Below are 6,432 nucleotides of genomic sequence, written 5' to 3' on the forward strand. Positions count from 1 at the left end.
GGATTTAGTGAGGGTCCACTATATACTTATATTGGGGAACAATTATTAATGATTGTTAGAGGAAAACCATTGATATGTGTTATAATGATATTGTTATCAAATATAGAGAGACTGGGTATGGTGAGGTGTCTAAGATAGGGAATTACAAACATAGGTCAGTTGGGTGCATTGAGACCTAGTTTTTAATGATTCTGATATTAAGAAAATGTGGAAAAAATGTGATGACCCAATTATAAGTCCTCCTAAATTAAAAAAAATGTCTGAAGGGCCAAAAAGAAATAGAAGAAAATAAACATGAAGTTCAAGCAGCTAGACATAATAGAAAAGGAATGGAAATGACTTGCCAACACAATTTAGAAGTTAGACACGACAAAAGAGGATGTCCAAGTACAAATAAACCACATGTTGGCAAGCCTTCAAAAGTATGTATAATGTGTAATTATATTTTAAAATCAAATCTACTTATACTGATGTGCATATGTATTTCGCAGAAGAGGAAAAGGAAGACTTAAGAAGCATTCTCATACAATTAGTCAGGGTGAAGCCCTTGGGATATAAGAATCAATTGTTAATGTGAATATAAATATCACAAAGGATTTGAGAATAGTAAGGAAAATTATCTGTTTATTTTAATAATTTTAGTATGATTAGTTGTAGCTAATTTGAGTATGATCTCATTATAGGCAAGAAATGGATATGGTGTGCTTATTTCTAAAGCTTTTGGAAATATTTATACAAGTTTAGTTTAATTTTTAATAGCATATTTATTTGTCTGAATACTATTTCAACCAATTAATTAGTAAAATATGTTTATATTGTAGATACTAGATGAAACGTATGTGAATTTTATTATTGAATTATTAGCTACAGCAAGAGTATCACAAAGGACATCACAGACTAATGTATCAACTCTAACTGCTACATTACAAACTAATGTATCACCAACTCCAGTAGCTATATCACAGACTATAACACAAACGTCACAGGGCAATGGAGGTCCATGTACTAGAAAGAAGATAAGCACATAAACAAGTCTCAATATATGACACTAGTGTAGTTAGGATTGATATGTGATGGATGGCTAAGCTTCATAGGTACAAATGTTACATTTAGATGGTATTCATTTTGAGTTGGGCGTTGTTAAGAATTTGATGCAATAACTTTTTATTATGTAGAGATGTCTCTTTTTTGAGCTATAAAATTAGGGGGGTTTTGGAGTAATAGCTTTTTTGGATAAATTGAATTTAAATCTTATTAATGAAAGTGTTCTTAAATTTTCAGTACAATATTTCACTCTAATTGTATGTCCATTATAGTACAATAAAAAAATGTTGTTAAGTAAGTTGTTAAATAAGATGTTGTTAAATACAATTGAAGTACAATTGAAATACTATATTTCACTCTAATTGTGCCATATGAATTTTTGTACAATATTTCACTCTATGTGTATTTTAAGTAAGATATTCAAAAAAAAAAATTAGATACAATTTACCATTCTTACTAACAAGCTACCGGAAATAGAAATAAAATGCAAGTTCAAACAACAAGTTTTTTTTGCATATCATTCAAGCTCAATGAGTTACTGTTTACATTCACTAAGTACAATGTAACTTATTGAAAAACTTCTCTTTCACTAATGAAATAAAGAAAAAGAAAATCAATACAAGCAAGCAAGCACCATAAATCATTTTCTATTCATCCGTTAGGTTGCATTTTTTGTATTTGTGCATAAAGCACTTCAGTTTCTTCCTTCAACTTCTTCACTTTTTCCTTATTCTTCTTCAGACTTGTCTTTGTAATCTTTAATCTCCTTCCCATGTCATCTTCATTCTGCTCCTTTGATGATAGTTCTCCTTGCAATATATCCATTTTGTCAAAAATAATGTCAAATATATTTCTTTCTCTTAAACCAGGCACAAATTATCATCATACTCGAGGAAGAAATAACAGTTATTGGACTGCAACAACAACACCCAAACAACAATATAATCTCACATTATTGTATGAACACATAAATAATTGAATACACAAGATACATTTTACCAATCTTTAAGGACAGCAAAAGAACCTTCTTCTTGGGTTTTTTCGGGTCAAGAAAGTCATGATGGCAGCAACTTCATTGTGAGCTAGACAACAAATTCTTGGTGCTCTACCAGTGGAAGAAGATGCAATCTCGTTTGGTTCCATGAAAAGCAACCACATATATTTTCGGAAGAGAGCAGATGAGACTGAGAGATGTAGGACAAAAAAAGAATATGAACTTTGATTTCAGATTCTTTCAATTTAGGGTTTGTTTTATTTAAAATGGAAATTACATATGTATCGTATAGTTAATCTCTAACTAAGATTTATTTATATATCATAATGAGGTTCGCTCTTAATAATAAAAAATGACATCTGTAATGATATGTCAGCATTGATATACGCTCCCAAATTGAAATTTCAATTTAGGATAAAATCTTTGCAAAATTTTTAATTTTGACATAAATTTCCAAAATTGAAACGTTAGGATAGAATCGCCAAACCTTGCAAAGGTTTGGCTTTTTCTGAGTATATGTTTGGATTTCTGGTGTAATCGAGGCTCCTTAGCCTGTGCAATGGTCCTGTTGTTGTCACATAATAGTTTTAATAGATCTAGGATGCTTGGGACAACTCCTAATCCTTTAATGAACTTTCTAATCCAAACAGCCTCCTTAGCAACTTCACAAGCCGCAATATACTCAGACTCTCTAGTAAAATAGTGACAGTTTTTTTCTTTGAGCTCTTCCAGCTTATAGCACCTTTATTCAAACAAAATACATAACCACTTTGCAATCTAGAGTCTTCTACGCTGGTTTGGAAAGCAGCATCAGCATAACCTTTTATGACAAGCTCTTCCTGACCACCATATACTAAGAAAAGATCTTTAGTCCTTCGTAAGTACTTTAAGATCCCTTTAACAGCAACCAGTGTTTTATACTTGGATCCTATTGATATCTACTTGTGATACTTAATGCATGTGCGACATCAAGTCGAGTACATAACATGGCATACATGATAGATCCAATAGCAGATGAATATGAAATCTTATTCTTGTATTCCCTATTCTCTCTAGTAGAGGGACAATTCCCTTTATTAAGAGTTACTTCCTGTGATAAAGGTATATACTCTTTCTTGGAGTCTATCATATTGAAACTCTTCAGTACTTTAGTTATGTAATTTTCTTGACTTAGTCCCAAGAGCCGACGCGATCTATCTTTATAGATCTTTATACCCAGTATAGTCTCGGCTTCTCCTAAGTCTTTCATTGATAAACATTTCTCTACCATTGCTTAACACTTTGCAATGTTGGGATGTTGTTTACAATGATCAAGATGTCTACTACATATAAGACTAGAAACACCACAATCTCTCACTAGCCTTCTTGTACACACATGGCTCATTTTCGTTCTTGAGGAAGCCAAACTCTGTTACTGCTTCATCAAAACAAAGATTCCAACTTTGAGATGCTTGCTTCAATCCATAAATGGATCTTTGAAGCTTGCAAACCTTGTTAGGATTCTTTAAATCGACAAAACCCTTAGGTTGTGCCATATATACATCCTTAAGGAGGTTTCCATTAAGGAAAGTCATTTTGACATTCATTTTCCATATCTCATAGTCATGATATACAGCTACGACAAGCAGAATCCTAATGGATTTGAGCATGACCACTGGTGAAAAAGTTTCATCATAGTCTATACCATGAGTTTGCTTGAAACCTTTTGCATTCAATTACCTTAGCACCTTGAGTTTATAAATCCATTTGCATTCAATTACCTTAGCACCTTCAGGTGGATCAACCAAAGTCCATACTTGGTTATCGTACATTGATTGCATCCCAGATTTCATAGCTTCGAGCCATCTTTCTGAGTTAGAACTCTCAATAGCCTCTCAGTAGGTAACCAAATCATTTTGATCCACTAACTCTACAGTTTTGTCATCAGTTATAAGAAAACCATATCTTATGGGCTCGTGATGAATCCTATCGGACCTTCTTAGGTCTTGTTAATGGGCTCGAGCTTCACAACTTGTTGTGAATCCGATTTCATTTCCAAACTATCCTGAATAGGAGTTTATGGAACTTGAATTTCTTTAAGTTGTATACTACTCCCACTGTTTTTCTTGAGAATAAATTATCTTTCTAGAAAATAAATTTTAGATAAATTTTAGAGCAACAAACACTTTATTCTCTTCGAGATTGTAGAAATAGTATCCTTTAGTTTCTTTAGAATACCCCACAAACAAGCACTTTGAAGTTTTGGCGGATAGTTTATTCGATATTAATTTCTTAACATGAGCTTTGCAATCTCAAATCTTTAGAAAAGATATGTTGGGCTTTTTCCCGATCCATATTTCATATAGTGTCTTCTCAACTGTTTTAGTTGGAGTTCTGTTTAGTAGGAATGCAGCTGTTTCATGGGCGAAACCTCTTAAGGAAGTTGGAAAATCAGCTTGACTCATCATTGATCGAACCATATCTAATATAGTTTCATTTCTCCTTTCAAACACACCATTCCATTGAGGTGTTCCTGGAGGGGTAAGTTGTGAAACTATTCCACACTCTTTTAGATGATTGTTAAACTCTTGCCTTAAGTATTCGCCACCTTGATTGGATCGAATGGCTTTTATACTCTTGTCAAGTTGGGTTTCCACTTCATTTTGAAACTCTTTGAACTTTTCAAAAGTCTCGGATTTGTGCTTCATCAAATAGACATAGCCAAATCGACTAAATTCATCCATGAATGTTATGAAGTAGCTAATACCACCTCTAGCTGATGAGCTTAATGGTCCACATACGTTAGTATGTTAGGTCTAATAACTTAGTTGCCCTTTCGCCTTTCTTGTTGAATAGGCTTTTAGTTATCTTGCTAAGTAGACACGGTTCGCATGTGTCATATGATTCTAAATCAAATGATCCAAGAATCCCATCTTTATGGAGTCTTGATATGCATTTCTCATTCACGTGTCCTAAACGACAGTGTTAGAAGTAAGGAGGATTTAACTCATTAGTCTTAACCCTTTTTGTATTTATGTTATAGATAGACTCATTGCTTTCTAAGTTTAGGATATAAAGACCATTATATAATATGGCATTGCTATAAAAATATCTTGATGATGAATTGAAATAACATTATTCCGAATAATGAAATAAAATCCATCAATATCCAAACATGAAACTGAAATAATATTCCTGCTCATAGTTGCAATAAAATAAAAATTATTCAATGAAATAACAAGTCCAGAGGGTAAAGCAATAAGATAGTCTCCTATCTCCAAGGCAGCAACTCTTGCTCCATTTTCCATGTGGAGGTCTACTTCTCCCTTTGCAAGATCTCGTCTATTTCTTAGTCCCTGCACATTTGAACAAATGTGAGAACCACATCCGGTATCCAAAACCCATGAGTTAGAAATAGAAAGGTGATTGACTTCTAAAACATAAATCCTGATGTGGAAGCCTTGTTCTTCCTCAACTCTTCTAGGTATAAAGGACAGTTCCTTTTCCAATGCCCAACATTGTTATAGTGGAAGCATGTGCTCTCTTCTTGCTTGGGCTTAGGCTTAGGTGTTTTTTTCTCCTTACCTTTGGACTTAGGCCCAGCCTTGTTATCCTTGAGCTTAGGTAGAACCTTTCCCTTGCCTTTTCCCTTCTTGCTAATACCTTTTTGAACCATAAGCACGTGATTAGTTTTATGGATGTTCTCTTTAGCACTCTTGAGCATCCCATGCAACTCAGTGACTAATTTATCCATTCTGTGCATGTTATAGTTTATGATAAATGAATCATAACTATTTAGAAGTGACTCCAAAATTAGGTCAGTTGCAAGCTCCCTACTGACGTGCATATCAAGCTTCTCAAGAGTATCAAGATACCCTTTCATCTTGAGTACATGGAAACTAATAGGAGTCCCCGGTGCCATCTTACAGGCTGTCAATGCCTTAGTAGTCACGAACCTTTTGTGAAAAGCTTGCTCTTGGAACATTTTCTTTAGATGTACTATTATTGCGAAGGCCTCTTGATCCATGAATTGCTTTTGCAAATCAAGAGTCATAGTTGCCAAAACGAGGCAGGTCACATTGTTTGAGTCACTTTTCTTTTTCTCAAAAGCCTTCCTTGTAGCAGCTATTGCATTTCTTGCAGGTTCAACGGACAATGGGTGATTGATAGAGCCAAATTTAGACCTATTTTCCATATTGTTATTTATGTTAATTTATACTTTTTCTACCTAATTTTGTGGTTTTGATCTCATTTTGCAGAAAATGGAGTAAAAGGGTAATTTGGTAAAAATGGCCTTAAATATGCCCCAAAGAGAGCAAAAGAGAGCAAGCATGGTTTGTTCATAACCAACTACCACAATCTCGCAGATACTCAAATATCTTATATGATAGAGTTCTTTTTCTGTAACAATTATA

This window comes from Manihot esculenta, chromosome 12 (assembly GCF_001659605.2).
Source record: "Manihot esculenta cultivar AM560-2 chromosome 12, M.esculenta_v8, whole genome shotgun sequence".
NCBI classification, from domain to species: Eukaryota; Viridiplantae; Streptophyta; class Magnoliopsida; order Malpighiales; family Euphorbiaceae; genus Manihot; species Manihot esculenta.